The 17,064-nt window shown below is 38.4% G+C and overlaps 1 protein-coding gene and 1 long non-coding RNA gene across 8 annotated transcripts in view; both read left to right on the plus strand.

The window, feature by feature from the left end:
• Positions 1–17,064, plus strand: part of LOC133268341 (BEN domain-containing protein 5) — a 951,280-nt gene that overhangs the window by 244,092 nt on the left and 690,124 nt on the right. The gene's annotated exons all lie outside the window — the stretch shown is intronic.
• The window catches only part of LOC133268160 (uncharacterized), a 75,554-nt gene continuing 63,190 nt past the window's right edge, over positions 4,701–17,064 (plus strand). The window contains exon 1 of the long non-coding RNA XR_009742959.1: positions 4,701–4,734. This is a non-coding gene — a long non-coding RNA (uncharacterized LOC133268160). The remainder of the gene's footprint in view (positions 4,735–17,064) is intronic.

Raw genomic sequence — 17,064 nt, forward strand, 5'->3', positions numbered from 1 at the left:
GATAATAAATAAGATGGTTTTTGAGTGGATGAGCACAAGGTTAAAGGCTGTTCTGCAGTTGCGATGCTGTGTTTCAGGAAATGTTTCTTTGTAAGTAATAAGGCTAGCTAAAATATTACAGAGCCTTCAGCATATGAGAGAGGATTTATGTCTAGGTTTACATGTGTTTTGTTTATAATGTCAGATTTCAAAATGCTTCTTGGCAAAGCAGCTACTTTCTTCCCTGTCTTTTATCTCACACAGCATTGATGGCTTTTAGCTGGATAGCTGCCTATCCCAGCAAGCCCTCCACTACCTCTGTTGCTATAACATCTACTGTTCAATACAACACATTGCTTCTGAAGCATTTTTCTTTTCCAGTAAACCTGGGACTACAGGAAAACTTCAGGATAATTAATTCAGATTTGAATCTATATGTATCTTGGTAAATATTGTCATAATGAGGATTTTTGGTAGACATTGAGAAAAGCAATGTAAGTTTTATGAACAATACTCCCATATGTTCCATTCATCAGAAGGGGACAAGACTGAGAAAATCTGAATTTTGAGTAGCTAAAATGTGTTGATTCTTGCCAAGTTTCTTTAACATTTGTGTCTACAATGCAGTGTTACAATCACTATCATGTCTACCAGGCTGCATTATACATTCAAGACTTTCAGCAGCATTTTTAGTATGTATTTATATATCTTTAGCCATAAGATAAGCTGTTTGTGAAGTGAGCTGTCATTTGTGGTGAAACAGTTTGAGAATAAAGCACTAAATATATATATAGCTTGCTAATCTGAAAGACTAGAATTGCTTACTATAAAATAAATAGTGGGATAGGAGTAGTGATAACATAACCTGAATTTTGGTAACGAAGATGAACAAGCTGTTATCATTACCTGATTCCTTCCTTGGCCTATTTTACAACTTTGGCTACTCTCTGAAGTTTGCTCCTTTGCCAGTTTTATAATGTAATGTGTGCTTGTTCTGGCTTTCCTGAGGGATCTGCTGAAAATGCTTTTGGCAGTTCAGAACTATTTCTCATGGCACAGGTACATCTTGATGTAGTCTTTGCCGGCTGCAGATCTGGCTCCTCAGAGCTGCTCCAGCCCTTGTCCTCACACCACTCTGTGCAGGATCACCAGGCTGTGAGCTGCCCAGGTTAAAAGGCAACTTTCAAGGAAGAGAAGAAGCATTTAATCCTAGTCTGGTTCACCACGCAGATCCAAAACCAGCTGTATAGGTCCAACTGGAGGAGCAGCGAGGGAGCTGCAAGGAAGTGGCTGGAGCAGGGGCAAGGGGATGAGAATAGCAGCTGCTAGGAAAATGCCTAGAGAATTGTCTGTGGAACCTCAGCCTCCATTGCAATAACTCATAGCATTTTATTTGGAGAAAACAGGGAGAAAGACATTGCAGTATTGACCTTTTAAAATCTCACACTGAGGGATAAACAGTAGTTTTGTCTTGGTCTTAGCTGTAGCTGTTTGGAAGAAAACAAGATGATTTTAAACAGTTTTAAGGTTGGCATCTATATGAAAGTAAAATAACTGCCTCTGAAGTCAATCCCTGGATAAATTAATGTTTGTGTGAATCATGTGAAATAAGAAAAGAAGCAGACCTAACCATTTTTCAAACCCATAAAAGAAATGCACTTTCTTCCCCTTTCCCAGTCCAGCAAAGGTAGTTATTCTTGGGAATATAAAGTAGGTTACATATCACTCTTATCAGCACAGTTTTTGCAGAAATAGAGGAGAAGTTATATTCTGCTGACACAAAGTATGAATCAGATCCCAAAACTAATGTGCTTATTGTGAAAACTAAATGGGAGAGAAAGTTAAATTTTATTGACTGGAGACTTTGCTGGAAATTTCAGATGCATGGAATTATGTTGGGGAAAATTAGAAGCAAGGAAATAAAAGTAATATAAAAAAAAGGCAAATTAGAGTTCAAAGAAAAAAATAATGAAGCTCCAAAGGACTGATAACGCATCATTTAAAAACTCCAGCTATTTAACATGTATGTGTGTGTTTCCTCATCATTTATCTGACTGATCTCCTATAAATCAATTAGATTACCAGTCAAAAGGCCCCAGCCAGGATCAAGACATATTGTGCTTAGTGCTGTGGAAACATATAAACAGGCAAAGTCCTTTTCCGAAGTTGTGAAAATTTTATGATTGATTTCAGTAAGAGCAAAGTTAGGCCAATACTGAGCACTTCTGAAAATTCCCTCCTTAAAGATTTATTCCAAGCAGTAACTGTTTAAAAAATGACAAACTGCTTACATAAGAGTCTAAATATTTGATGGTTATAGTATTTACATCTAAAACACCAGAGGCTATGTGCTTTAATACCTCAATCTGTTTCCCATATACTCTGTCAACATGAGTTCCCTGCATTGATTGAGGGCACTCGGTGATCCCTAAGGTTGTATTCAGGAAAGGTTACCCTTGGTACTACTTTATTCATGAAAGGTTTGAAGCACAAAGGAAACAAATGGGTTTGTTCCTGCTAGGTGTATTTTTGTCATCTATAAATACTTAATTACTGGGGTGCTGATGAGAAATTCAAAATCTTTAAAAAGTGCAGTTGCCTGAAAATAATTCCCCCATCACCAGTGCAAATCACAGTGAAATCTGCGGTTGGGAGGTTTTGTGGCAGTTTAAAACAACTGAATTGTAGGTTTTTCCCACTACACTCCATGGTATTGAGTTTAATGGCTGCAAAATATGACCAGAGTTGTGCATTACATCCCATCCCGAAACAGGTCATTCTCTTTCCTCAGGTGATGGCCATTTGGTGGAACTGATTGCATGAAAAGTGTTCACAGAACTGGGTCCCTAACCTTGGCAGGCTTAAAAAAAGTATATAAAATTGAGGCTTTTTTCCTCCAAATGAGTCTGTAAGTTAGATAAATATGGGCAGCACTGAAATCAAAGCAGAGTCAAACTACCAAGAGGACATTGCAGCTTTTCATTGCAATTTAGTACTTTGAACTAATGGAGCGAAGCAGAATGAAAATCACCTCTGTTAAGAATGGCATTTATCAGCCGTAAGTACTTAGTAGTAAGAGCCCTACACAGACAAAGCTGAGTGTCACCAAGAAATGTACTTGAAAATCAGACTGTTAACACAAGACTACACAAATAGAGCCAAAAACTGTAATCAGAAAATGCAACATCTCCTTAAGAATGTGTTAATGGTCTGAAGAGTGCTAGACAAGTTGCATTTAACAAGATGTAATAACCTATGACATAATATAATTGAGAGTGCACAGCTACGCAACACAGTCAGGTTAAATTTTGCCTTTCCTTCACCTAGCCTTGCAACTTTAAAGATCTTTCAACATATGATTTTAAAAATACATAGTGCTGTTTAAATTTACATATGTCATAAAAGCTTTGGATGTGCAATATATCGGAACTAGAACTCTAAGTAAAGTTAGGGCTGAAATATCCATCCTAATATTTTTAAATGTTTATTTGAATCATTAATGACAACTTTTTCATTAATCTTCTGTGGAGAAACAATATTTAGTGCAGAGGAAAAAGTAATGGAAACTATTCATTTTGAACTTGTGATAAAAGTGAGACTGTTATCAGGCTCTTGCCTTATATTTGAAGTGCCATGGTAAAAGCCAAAGCAATGAGTTCAATTTCTCTTTTAATAGAACATAAAATAGAAGACAAAAACATTTGGCTCTACTGTGGAAATTGAGAATTGTAGAGGAAATAAGCAGTAAATAAGTATGGCAGGTGATAATGCAGGAACAGAACATTAAAATAATAGGTGCTGTATCTTGAACTTTGCCTCATGGGATTCGGCAGTTACATATAAACCCAAAATATAAAAACCTAATTTTTATGCTATGATTACAAAGGTTGAGTTATGAATTTACTTCTATATGAGAGAATTAAAATTTAATGACAAAATCATTCCTGCATCTATAGATGCTGAGGCAGTGGCTAAAGTTTGGGGTTTTTTTTTCAACTGCTTCAAGTAGGATTATTGAATTCTAGCTTGAAAGTGAAACTTCATCTTCCTTCACTATATTAAGCATCTCTGAGATTGAAAACCTAGCAAGAGCTCTCCTAGTGTGATTAGAAAGTATCCAATATTTTTTGGCAGCAAATACTAATTCCAATCTTTCTGTCTAGTACTGCTCAGGCAGCACAAGGATAACCAGCTGTCAGATGCTTTGGGAAATGGAAAGGTGAGGCTCCAGGCTCTCAGTGGAAAGCTGGCAGCTTTGCTGACAGGTCACTGCCTCTGGAAAACAAGAATGCTGCTGCGGAAGGGCTATGCTGGGCAAGGAGGCTGATCCTCAGCTGGAATATCATCCCTTTGGAAACCACGACTTTAGTATGGTTTGCACAATACAGCACCTTCATTACTGCTCTCAGACATCAGGGTTTCTTTGCATATTTCCTTTCTGCCACTTTGTAGATCTATTGGTGGTATTTAGGGGGTTTATCTGCCTAAGATCTCAGGACACAAGGCAGCCAGGATGGAGAGACTCTCTAGTAGCTATAATGGAGCCCCCAGGTCCTGTGCTTACTGTAGCACAGTTGTGCAGATGGGCTGCAGGTGAGCTGTGCAACTGAGGTGCAGGTGCCCATCGTCAGGACATTGTGTTTGATTTGCTACAGGTGTGAAGGTAATTAAAAAAGGCTGTTCTGTAGGTATGTGTCTTTCCCATACAGCAGGTTGGAGGGTGTGAGGCAGGACATGAGTTCTTCATACTGGCTGGTAAGGGCTTGTTACAGCATGAGATCTGTTTAACTTATTGTATCTTTTAACAGTGGGGTGGGCATGGCTGTTGTTAAATAGTGTGGAGGAAAACCTATAAAATACTTATTTCAGCTGGGCTTCTCTGTTTGAAGCAAGAGGCCCTGTGTGGACCTAGGCTGAGGAGGACTTGGCTTGTAGGGCTGCCCTAGGGGGCCTGTACTCCCTTGTGCCACTCAGGCTCTGCCTTCTGTAATTTCCAATTTAATTCCCTCTTTTTTCCTGTTCCCTGCTCTTGCCCAGCCACCCCTCCTCAATGCTTGCAAGTCTGGAGAGAAAATGGTGGGGAGTGCTGGTGACAAGAGAACCCAGGTTTGCTGATGTGCCCTGTTCTTTTGGAGGTGCCTACAGGTGTGGGTGTTTGCTCTAGTGTCCTTTGCCCACAGTGTGGCTCAAGGAACTATGCCAAGACTAGCACAATAATGAAAAGAAAGTGTCCTATCAGTAACTCAAGAATTAGGTTTGATTAGGGATTAGCTGTAAATTTATTAGGGAATTGATTTCAAATAGCAGAATTAGTGACTTCCAAAATTGGGAACAGCTCTTGAGGAAGAAAATAGTGTTTGTGTTAGGTTTTTGTTTGAAGACTTCATCATTGTTCAGCCTTTTTCAGGTGCTGTAAAAGAGCAGTGTATTCATTCTATGAAGAATATTTCAAAAGCTTATTGGAAATGTGTGATACCCTTCAGCAAATTTATAGGAAAGGCCATTGCAGCTCAAGATAAAGAGAGATTTTAACTTAAAAGGATAGATTTGTCATAAAATAGAGGGATATCCAAGTTAAAATAATTTACCATGCTTTTAATATTTGATAAAATTCTCTCCTAATATTTTTCTCGGTGTAGTTAAAAAGCACCAGTGCCTCACAGCTTTGTGACCAGCAGTGATACAATAATTTAGCTTTGATAAGGAAAAAAAATTCCCCCATCTGCTGCTCTATTGCATAGTTTAATGCTCTTATATTTGCCTTTTAAATGTCATTCAGTCAATGAGGGGGAGTCATGCAGCATGTGGGTGTCTGTGTGTAGTTTTTCTTATTAAACATAATTCCTGGGGCTCTCCTGGGGGGCTGTGACTGTTGCTGGGGGTGCTGGCGGAAGGGATTGTGGTGCAAATCCTGCTTGGAAAATGTTTAGCTTGTTTGGGCTATGTGAACTTGAGGAATGACTCAGCAAGGGGAAAAGTGAGGCTGCAGGTGCAGTTAGAAGGTCTTTACCTTCAGGAGCAGCTTCTGTAGCTAAAAGCAAACTAAGTCAAGGTAAGCAGGGGAGGAAACATATTCACATTCACTGGGTGTTAACCCCTGCAGGCAAAAGTCTGGTACTTGCTTTAAAAGGAGGAAGAAAGCAGAAATACTGTTCGTGCACCTGGTGAAATGAAGGAGGAGTTGATTTAGGTGGGAATTGTGGTTATAAATATAGTTTTCTGTACAAGTTGGGGGAAAAAAGGAAAGCCTTGCATTTTATGTCCTGCTCTGCGAGTGTATATGATTATGTTAACTGTTAATTTCTGTCTCAGAAACACATAGGCTTTTAAACCAGTGTATTAAATGCAATCTTTGCCTTTAATCGTACACTGAGAATGATCACCTGGAGGAAATTTCCACCGTTGTGCAGTTGCAAACTAAGACTCTTACTCAGGGCAGAGAAACAAGGGGAGAAAAGCTATTAGGCATCAGATGCACAGAAGAAAACAGTAGCTTTTCTCCTGAAAATGTTTAACAGATATAACTGCTTTCATGCCATTATTGCTATGAGTAAGCATGGGTCTAGATGTTTGAACATCAGTCTGAAAGGCTCACCAAAGTGAGGGTAAAGAAGGAGGGTACAAAGGGTAGAGTGCATGTCAATATTCAAGGTGTCTTAAAGCAGCATGTCATATGTGTTGTGCTTTTCTGTAACTGGGGGATCTACTGAGAGTTCTCTCAGACTTATTCTACTGTGTTCCCCCCACCCCTTATGTGAGACACCTGTAGACCAGAAGTTAGCATCTGTGATCTGTGTGGCTGTCCTCTTTTACAGGAGTCTCAGGGTACAGTTAAAATGAACAGAGCATTCTAGATTTGTCATTTCTAATACTCATCAACTTGTATCTGTGTACTATGAAAGTATAGAAACCAGTAGCTCAGATAAATTGTACATGTCTGGCTTGTGTGTGCACATATATGTTTGTAGGGGGGATGCTCCTTCTGTTTGCTTTCCTTCCCTTTTATTGTGGTGAAGAATTCCAAGTTTACAATAAGGCTGATCCTCAAAAATGAATCTGAATAGAGGAAATTGGAGTGGATAAAAATGAAGGGAAAATAGAAGCCTGGAGTGAAATGTGTGACTAACAGTGTCTGAAGCCTCTGGATACTAAAATGACAAGGAAATAAATTACATGTTGACTGCATGTTTTTCTCCCACTGTTAGAGCAATAGAAACCTGGATGCTTTCTGTATAATGTAGCAGTGAACTTAACTGTAACCAAGCATGGGAAACTGTATTTTAGTTCTTAAAAGCTTGTTACCTTGCTGCGCAATAGAGCACGGCATTTACGTTCACAGTACTGCCACTGTGTGGTTTCCCCTGAAATTCTGCAGGTGAGGAAAGCTGGTCCTTATCGAACCACTCAAAGCAGTGTGTGCATGGGAAGGAGACTGGTGGCGGTGAAACTGTATGCATGCATCTCAAAAGGTTTACTCTTTTGCTTTGTTTGTGGTTTCAGTTCCGGGCTGCCTTTCTTGAAGGGGAGATTTTGTGCTTGTAAACTTTCTGCCTTCCAAATGCAGGTTGTGGGCACAGCTGTAGCCTTAATATTTACAGTTGAAACTGAAGGCTTTCACCCTCTTTCAAAAGTTGGTATACAATCCTAGTTTCAAGCTGAACCTTAGAGGGTTTGTTCTTCTTAAGGATTAGTTCTTTGAAAGTGCAATGCAATGAAATAAAGATATATCCACTGAAAAAATCTTGTGCTAACATAAATAAAGGCTGCCTGTAGCTTTAATTTAGCATGTGATTAATAAAAGCTATTTCTCTTGAAGCCTCCAAAATGGATGAAGCTTTAGAAAACCTTCTGGTAAGTGAAGCTGAGATGCTTTATAGCAGATGCACAAGTGGTCTATATATTCACAGACACCATTTACAAGTATCACTAATACATTCTGGCTGACAGCATGAGCCACATGCATGAGGAGTTAATGGTCACTGATGCCTCCATAAAATCTATTTACTGGAATATCTTTTTTCAATATTCGCTTTTAAGTACAGATATTTGATATTTTGAATTCTACTTTCAAAATGTACTTCTGCATTCACTTCTTATGGTGGTATCCAAACATTTTTGCTTTGAGAAATGGGGGTGTGTGTGGATTATAAACAATGTAAAACGTGACAAAACTGTCTGACACTTAGTAGCACAATACAGTTATTGAAGTGAAGCTTAAAAATCTAAATGTATACTTTAGGTCAGTTTTATTGAAATATAGTATTTTTACCGTACTACTTGTAAATAAGACTGAAACCTCTAGTTATTGAACAGTACTCATTTTCTTTACCTCTATTTTCTGCAGCACTGTGCTCAATTATCTTCTGTCTTAGTTTCAAACTCGACAGCTGTGTTTTTGAAATGACATTTAGTTAGTCTTTTTTAATAATTCAGCTGTAAAATGGTGAAATAGATAAGCCACAAAATTTTGAGACATTTGTAGATGTGGCTATGTAGGCCAGAATCAGAAAATCCGGACGCTAATAGTGACTGCTGCATCTTTGACACTCTTTGACTTCTCCTCCTCCTCCTGTTTTATGTTGTATTTCCTTGAACGGCAGATGTGAACTTCAGAAAACAGTGCCTTGAAAATAAATATATTACATTACAGATGTGAAAATTCAGCAGTACTCAGAAGTTGAAGTTGTGTTCAGTTGCACAATCCAATTGTGAAGCTTTTAACTGCAAAAGGGGAAACAATTTTTATTCAGTAAAGATAACGTCTACAGGAAATAAAGGAAGGAAAGAAAATGATTGTTCCTTTCAAGTGAAGCAACCCATTTGGATTGCACAACGGGCTGAACCTCTCACAGGGCTCCCTAGTCAAATAGTTAATAGCTGCCAAGGACATGTATGCAGCTGAATACAATTGCCTTAGGTGGATAAAATGAAAGTCAGCTGAGGTAGGATGAGGCCTTTAAAAGTCAGACCTTGACAGGCTTTGAAGGTTTAGGGTAGTTGTTCGTGGGTTTTTGTGGGGCATGGAGGGTGAGAGGGCTGATTTCAGGAATTCAACAAAGGTGGTTATACTGTTTTGTTGTTTTCTACTCGGAGTCCTGTCCCAAGATGGAAATATAATGCCTAAGTAGTGTTTATCACATTTTACAGAGATAAAGGCAAAGGATAATAGATTTTTCTTCAAGGTCATTTTTAAGGATCAGCTTTGGAACAAACTCAGAATGTTTTCATTCTGTTTGCTTCTCAGCTCAGTGATCTGAAAGCAATAAAAACCTACCAAATTTACTACATTATACTGTTAAATTATTTCCTTAACGTTTCATCCAATAGATAGCCTGGCTGTACTCAGGCCACCTTGGGTTTGGGTATTTACTTATTTTGATACATTCCGTCCCCGTTCCCCCCCCCCCCCCCGAGATTTATTATTTTAAACTGCTAGAGAAAGTTTGGAAGTTTCCAGGCCTCCAGAATGTGGAAAGCTCTTTGCTTTGTTTCAGAAGCATATTACTGCTCTTAGTAGGATTTAGCACTCTTTTTCTCATTATAAAGGAATACTTATATTCATTTATTCTAATCTGAGAGCTAGAATTTTCCTCTCAATATTTATAGACGTTATCAGCTGCTAGATTACTACAACACCAATCCCTACCCCCCAATCACCCTTCTATCACCTCAGAATACTTGCATGACTTTCTTTTCTTTGCATTTTAAAGCTGCCTAAAAATATACCTTGACACTCCAAACAAAGCCATGGAAAGCCTTCCCATAAGCTCCAGAACAATTAAACTCGGTGCTCCCTTCTAAATAAGCCATGTGTTGGGCTGGTGGAGCCCACAGGAGACAGCCTCTTTAGACCCACTGTTTGCACTGTTTTTCACTATAGACCTTCTGTGCAGATTTGGAAGCTCGTCTCTGCTCTAACTGCTTAGAAAACCTGCACATAATTTTAGATTTCTCTTTCAGAAGTTTTAAGACTTAAGTTTGAGCAACTGAAATGAAGGTTTAAAGCACAAAGGTTGTCATACGCTTCATTGAAATGGTGCCCCTGTAATGTGGCCTATTAAATATTTAACATGGTTTGCAGCAGATAAAAGGCAATTTTGTTTAATTTTTCCTAAATATTAATGCTATCGTGCACCTTAATCCTTTCATTAAAATAAAAATTTGTTCAAGCCCATTCTTATTAAACATTTTCTAATTTATAAGGATAGGGATGTTTTTGCTTCTCATCCCAATAAGTAATAAGGCTGTAATGCCATTGTGAAGAAAAAAGGGTGAGAGCTGAGAGGGAATAATTTCTGCCATATAGGGAAGAATTACAGGCTAGAAAAATAACTTTATTTTTTTACCCAAGGACACCAAAGACAATGCCAATCTCCCAAGTAACCCAGCGCAAAGTTTTGGGTCAGTTGTCAAGGAATGAAATGAAATACCTACGAAACACTCAGTGAAATGACCTGGAAAATAATTTATAAAGAGGTTGCCATTCATTTCTGAGTGAGGACCATTCTTTCAGCTGTATTTCTGAGCTGCAGAAAGGGGGTGGGGGGGAGGCAGAATTGAAATTGGCTTCAAATCAACTTTTCTCTGCATCCTAGAACAAAAACGTAATTGGTAATTATTTATAATGTTAACTGAAGGTGTGTTCCCCCAAACACTTACTGTTAATAGGGTTAAAGGGGGCAGGAAGCCCTTGATGCTATAGCAAAGGCTTACCATAACTGATCCATCTACATCCAAAGGCAGCAGCAATGTATGTTACACATGAACGTTAATAGTGAAAAGGAAACAACTTTAAGGCAAGATTGTTTAGAATTTTAATATATTTAGGTGGTTATATTTGGCCTATGTATATTGTAATTACAGTAGAACTACAGCTGGCAACAGGAATGCCTGTAGCCCATTTTTGTACTGGGTGTAATGGCTCTGGTTGGTTACTCTTTTCCTTCTTTCATCTAATTAAAAGTTATACACACAAAAAAAGGCAATTCACACATTTGCTTTAAAACTATATTTCTATTATTATGCAGGGTTTCTTGTGGAATGACTTGTTTTAATTTGCAATGTCCACAGCCCTTCAGCTGCACAGAAAAAATATTGCTAATTTGCTTGTGTACAAAGAGTTTTATTGTACTTGTGGTAGATGTACTCTTTTAGAACCAGAATATTTTCTTTTAAATATTAAGCTGATTAAAACAGTCTTTGCATAATTCTTAGGCCTGCTGAATCCCATGTTAGTTGATTTTCTGAGCCAATATAACTCATGTGTGGAATAATTATACAGATATTTCTAGTGAGAAAGCAAAGAATGAACTTGCAAGGTGAAGAACTGGGTATAGTAGCTGTGGGGATTGTGAATACAATAGGTCAGTACTTGCTTTCATGTCGGTGTAAATCTGGAGAAACCTTTGGATTTAGCTGGAGTTACTGTAGATTTACATCACAGTAAGATAGGCTTCTTTCCTCTACTTCATTATATTATAGGATATTGTGATCTCAGTCTGGTGAAGCACTTGCTTAATCTTGAAAATGTGAGTAGTTTACTGAAGTCAAAGTTGAGCAAAATCCAAGTGCCTTCCTGGATATAGCCTTCTCCTCTTAAATGCTGGCAATGTGTAGATAGTTGTCAGCTGCATATCTCGCTTGCTTCTGTTTGAAATAACTGTATCCCAAATATGCCCTGCCTGGGTGAGATCACTCATGTGAAGAGCCACTGGCTGAGGCCAATCTAAAGCCAGAAAGAGATGGGATTGTAGGCCAAGTCAAAGGCTCCAAGAAAGCAAAAATGCTTTTATTTTAGGCAATACTTCTGGATGTTGTGCTGCTTCTGGAAAGTCCTGACAGCATGTGAAAAACTCACAATTTGTTTTCTTTCATTGAACAGCTAGAAGACTGTATTCTCTTCTCTGGTTGCATACCTGCCAAGGAATGTTGTTACTACAGTTGCAGCTTCTCTTTGGCTGTGCCAGCTTCTGAAGATACTTTTGTGTTTGTTGTGTCCTCAGAAAATACAGGGAAACTCTAGGCTTAATCTTACAGGCCAAACAGACTGATACTAGTCTTAAAAGTCACCACGTATCTTGGACTGAGATAATAAACCAAGACGGTCTTTTGCAGTTGTCAGTGGCAGTTCTCAGATCCTGTGGCTGCAAGTGGCAAAGCTCAAGCTGAAGAAGGCAGTTTCTCACCAGGGTTTTGTGGTATTGTTCTCTTGTACTGGAACAGATTAGATGGGTGAGGAGTCTTACTGTCCTCTATAATGAAATGAAGAAATTCTGTCGGCAACTGTGATGAAAACCAGTAAAACCTAGGAGGGGAGATAGAGCAGAAAGTAAAATAATTTGTAATAGTAGAAGAAGCTTGAGGAGAGGGAAGAAAATGCCTGAACAATCTGCATCATCTAACAGGAGCATGATGCAAACCAGAACAACTGCCTTTGTGAAATTGCCTATTTATTCTATAGGACTCATAACAATCTCTTATGATGGATAGCCAAAATCAAGAGGGAGAATTTATTTTTCCTAGCTCTGGATAAAAAAGCAACTACTATGTCCTTCATCTAAGTGGAAAATGCAAAGAACTTGCAGTACCTATAGATGAGGTCTGTGAAGGTAATTAACATCAGAGATACTAATGAATTCCTCAGTCATGCCTGTGGCTTTGAAATAATATAGTAACAAATCGATTTAATGAGACAACTCCAGAAATCCCATGCTGGATTTCTTTCTCATTGTAAGTAAAAATTCTTGGCAGTAAGATATATTAGCCTTAATAGTCTTTTGAGGGAAGTGTAGATGTTTCGCCACGTAGAGGATTTGATGAAATGCTGCAGAGTGGGGTGCAAGGAAGAATCCTACAAGGACAATGAGGTAGACTCCCACAGCTTTAATCTTTGTCCATGTGTAATTTCTCTACAGCTATTTACCTTTATGCTGATGTGAATATAGGCGGTTTTTATCCTAGTGCAGCAGCAGAATGTGTATACTGTGAAAAATGCTACTAAGGAGTTCAGGAAGATTACTTATTTACTTAAGGTCATGCACCAAGCATTGCTTAAGTGCTCTGCAAGATCAGTGAAAACTGCATTTTTTATCTTTAAGTGTAGGAGATAGTTAACTGTGATAATTAACTTTTTAGTCAAAACTCCAAATGGTCATGTGAGTCATGTCTGCATACATCTGCCATTTCATATCGACAAAGCTCAATCTGTGTCTTGCTGAAATCAATGGATGTTTTAGCCAGCGTTTCAAGGAGTGTAGAATTCCCCAAATAAGGGCTGCAATATAAATGCTTTTGTGGTGTTTGTAATATTCCAGAGTATTTTGAAAAAAGGAGGAAGGAAAGGGCCATGTTTGGTGTTGTCCATAATAAGACAGAGAAGCAAACAAAAATACAAGCTATTAATACAATAGTGAACCTGAAGATTTGAGTCTAAAAGTGGAATTAACTGTTTTGTTTTTCATGGCCTAACTAAATAATTAGGTTATCTTTTTGGCATTAGTAGATGAAACACTGTACATGAGAGTGAATATGGTAAATCTCGGCATCTTCCCAGCTGTCAAATAAATTGGCATTTTTGCTACATGCCCACATATTAACTTCACTCAGAGATGGAAATTTAGGCCTAGAATATCTTTTATCATTAGAGAAGGGAAATGTTAAATGTTTTTCAAATTAATAAGGTTCTTTAAGTTCATGAAGGTTTACAGAAGTATGACTGTGCTCTGCACATAATGGAAACATTAATTTCACAAACCTTTCCTTAAAATGACATGGTAGAATGTTTCTTATGACCACCTTTCTTAACAAGCAGCAAGTTTAAAGGAGTTTTCCTTGAACCTGGAAAGATCTCCTGAGTCACAGGAAAAATATGTAGCTACAAAACCCACAGCTCTGCATGTGAAAAATATTGAAGTTCTAAGTATTACTTGGCATATAAAAAATTTTATGCTGGTAATTGCATTGTCATTCATCGAATGTCCCATTGCTAAAGAAATAATAGGTTAAAATCCAGCCATTCTTTTTCCAATGGATACAAAATTGAGTTTTATAATCAGAAAAGAATACAAATGATTCCTTTCAAGAATTAAACAGCGTATATTGCACAACAAAATTACTATAAGTAACAGTTAAGTCCTTAATTGTGCTTGAAATATCTGTGTTTTCCAGCTCCCTACAGTCTTGTCTTTAAACACTGAGTTACGCTAATGCCCACTGCATAAAACTGGAAACCTGCAGAAGGATTATAGTTGATACAGACTGATGCGCTGTTGATGATCTCAGTTTGCAAGCTGTTTAATGTTGAAAGTTCTACTGAAACTGTCAGTAGAAAGTCTATGAATAATATCAAAGACCCTCCCAAGCTTATCTGTTTTCTTGCTTCTGGCATGCTGCTTTTGGTAATGAAACTAGCAGACTTGTAGTTGCTGCTTGGCTAGTGGAAAAGTGACTTGGAAGCAGTTTCACTGTGGCTGTGTAAGATGGAGAGAGATGCTTCTCTCTTTCACTGCTGGAACAATTACCACTCATTCCTAGTAGTAGTGAGGCTTGTATTTCAACAGACAGTGGTGCAAAACAAGTTCTGTGTATATGGGAAAATGTTACATGGTCCCCAGACTTTGATTTCATTGAAGAAATTCAACTGTCCTTCCTTGAGTCAAGTTGCCTTGCATGGTTGCTACACCCTGCAGGGTTTGTTTGGGTGTGCTTCTGTGTACGTATGCACGTATGTTCCGTGTTCAAAAGTCTGTTGATTCTTTGTGGAGGATGTAAAAGGCTAAAGTAATTCATTATCTGTTTGTATAACCTTTTTAGTACTAGGGTCGTATAGGGAATTGGACTTTCTGCTTTATTCGAACATCATTTGGTTACATGGTTTATTCCCTTTTTCAGATTGAAAGGCATTTTTTTGCAGAAAGATTGCGTGGTGATAGTGGTCAGCCCAGCCTTATAATGTTTTATGGAAGTTTTGAAATACCAGTTCTTGCAAAAATCCTTAAACTTCTAATAATCTGGTCCCATCTAAGCTCAAAATAGATGATAGGTTTGTTCTAGTCATGATGAGAGTCTAGCAAGAAGCAAGTGTGTGGTGATTTAGGATTCAGTATTTCCCATAACCAGCAATTATCTGACATTCAAATCTGAAAAGGAATATTACCTAGCAGAGGCTATTATTGTAGAATTCTTTGTGAAATCATTCTTAGCTAAAGTATTTCAGTCAATGGAAGATTTTAAATAACAAACAAGTTGAAAGTGTGAATGGGAAAATAATTTAATGGTATTTTAGGTAATACCTCAGTAACAAGCAAAAAAAATAAAAGTCTGTAGCTCTTGGTTTGCAAAATTCCTGTTAAAGAAGTTAGGTTTGCAAGCATAAAATAAGCATTTAAATAAGCTTAGTAGGAGCAATACTCACTATTGAGATGAACTTTTCCCTTCTTAGTAAAAGGGTGGTGCAGTAAAAGGTGATCTGCTGTTGCAGAGTCTTTACTTCTGGTACTTACTATGGTACCATGGCAACATCAGAATTAGACACAGAAACTGGGGCAAGCAGCCCAGTAGAACATAATGAACGGTACACAAACAATGTGTTACAGGGAATCTACAGGAGAAATTAACAACAAGCAAATATAGTAGGGTTCTGGGGAGAAAGAGAGAACATTGTAGAGCTGTTCTGGGAACAGCTTGAGTATGGGATTTCTTGGTAGGAAATGCAGAAACTATTGAAGAAAGATTTGAGGTTGGTAATAAGAGAGGAAACATTAAGCTCTGCTACTGCAGAGGGGCAAGCGACTTCTAGGCTGGGAAAAGTTAGAGACCAGTCAGTGTTTGAAATCCATGATGGCTGCATTTTTTCTACATATAGAGGAGTATAGTAGATACATTCACTACTGCTGTGCTTATATGTTCTGTTAACACTGTCCTAATTAGGTCCTTTCAATTATTTTTGTGTGTCTGTCTGAAAGAAGAGCGTAGGCTTCTGTGATGTAAATGTTGTATAGGGTAGTCGGCTGTCTAGATTTACTCTGGACTCCTAGTAGGAGACAGAGGCTGTTACTCACTAGTAGCACAGTTTGCACTGCAGAAATGCATAGGTACCTTGGTTTTGACAGACTGCAATTATGAGAAAACCACAGTACCGTGAATATGATTCTAAATCCAAAGCGTCTGATGATCGTGGTGCCTCAGATCAGTATTCATGTCTGAGAATGCTGCAGTCACACATTATAAATCTGTCATGGGAAAGAAGATTAATGCAAAATCATAGGCATGATTGCATGTGAGACATTAAATAATGTAGATCAGAGCAGACTGTTGTATTTTCATTTTTGACTGCTTTTGTTTCTCACAGGAGGTGTTTATGTGCCTTGTTTCAAAAGGTTTGCGTACACATTGCAAATTTACTACAACGATATTGTTGATTTTTGTTCCCCAGCTGTTATGGGTAGCATGGGTATTTTTGTGCCACCTGTGCAGCAGGAGGTCCTTACTTCAGCTGATTGCAGATTACAGGTTTGGATGTTCTCAAATTAACCTTATGAACTGCTTTCGTTATTCTCAAATCAACCTTATGACCTGCATGTCAAAATTGTTGCGGTGGAATGTGTAGGAGCATGTGTGGATTAAGGTATTGTGAATGCTATCCCACCATTTAATCTCAAAAACATCCTGGAAGACATTGCTTATGAAATTGATTGATCCCTCTGGTGTGAGGAAATATGGTTGTAAGGCACAGACAGCATAAGAAATATGTTCTGTGCATGACAAGTATGTTAAACTTGATGCCCCCTCTTACACTGTATGGTTGGTATAAGAGCACTCCCAGTGCAGGCCTGGATTTGGTTCTACAGCTGGTAATTTTGTTAGCAGTCATTGTGTTCTTTGGCTCAGTGTCCCAGGCTTCTAGGGCCTGTACAGGCACAAGGGCTCAAGGAGAGCTGCCAGCAGTGGATAAAGGTTGAGACAAGGGATTACTTGAGGGAACTTGACCCGTTCAGGGCCATAGGAGCAGCTGGGCAGCATCCAAGGTGCTCAGAGCTGGCTGATGTCCTATAGAAGATGTGGTCTGTTACCTTTGAGGGATCATGG

The sequence above is a fragment of the Pezoporus flaviventris genome, unplaced genomic scaffold, assembly GCF_033815535.1.
Source record: "Pezoporus flaviventris isolate CSIRO_AGI_PZ_B2104156 unplaced genomic scaffold, CSIRO_AGI_Pfla_v1 ptg000013l, whole genome shotgun sequence".
Lineage (NCBI taxonomy): Eukaryota > Metazoa > Chordata > Aves > Psittaciformes > Psittacidae > Pezoporus > Pezoporus flaviventris.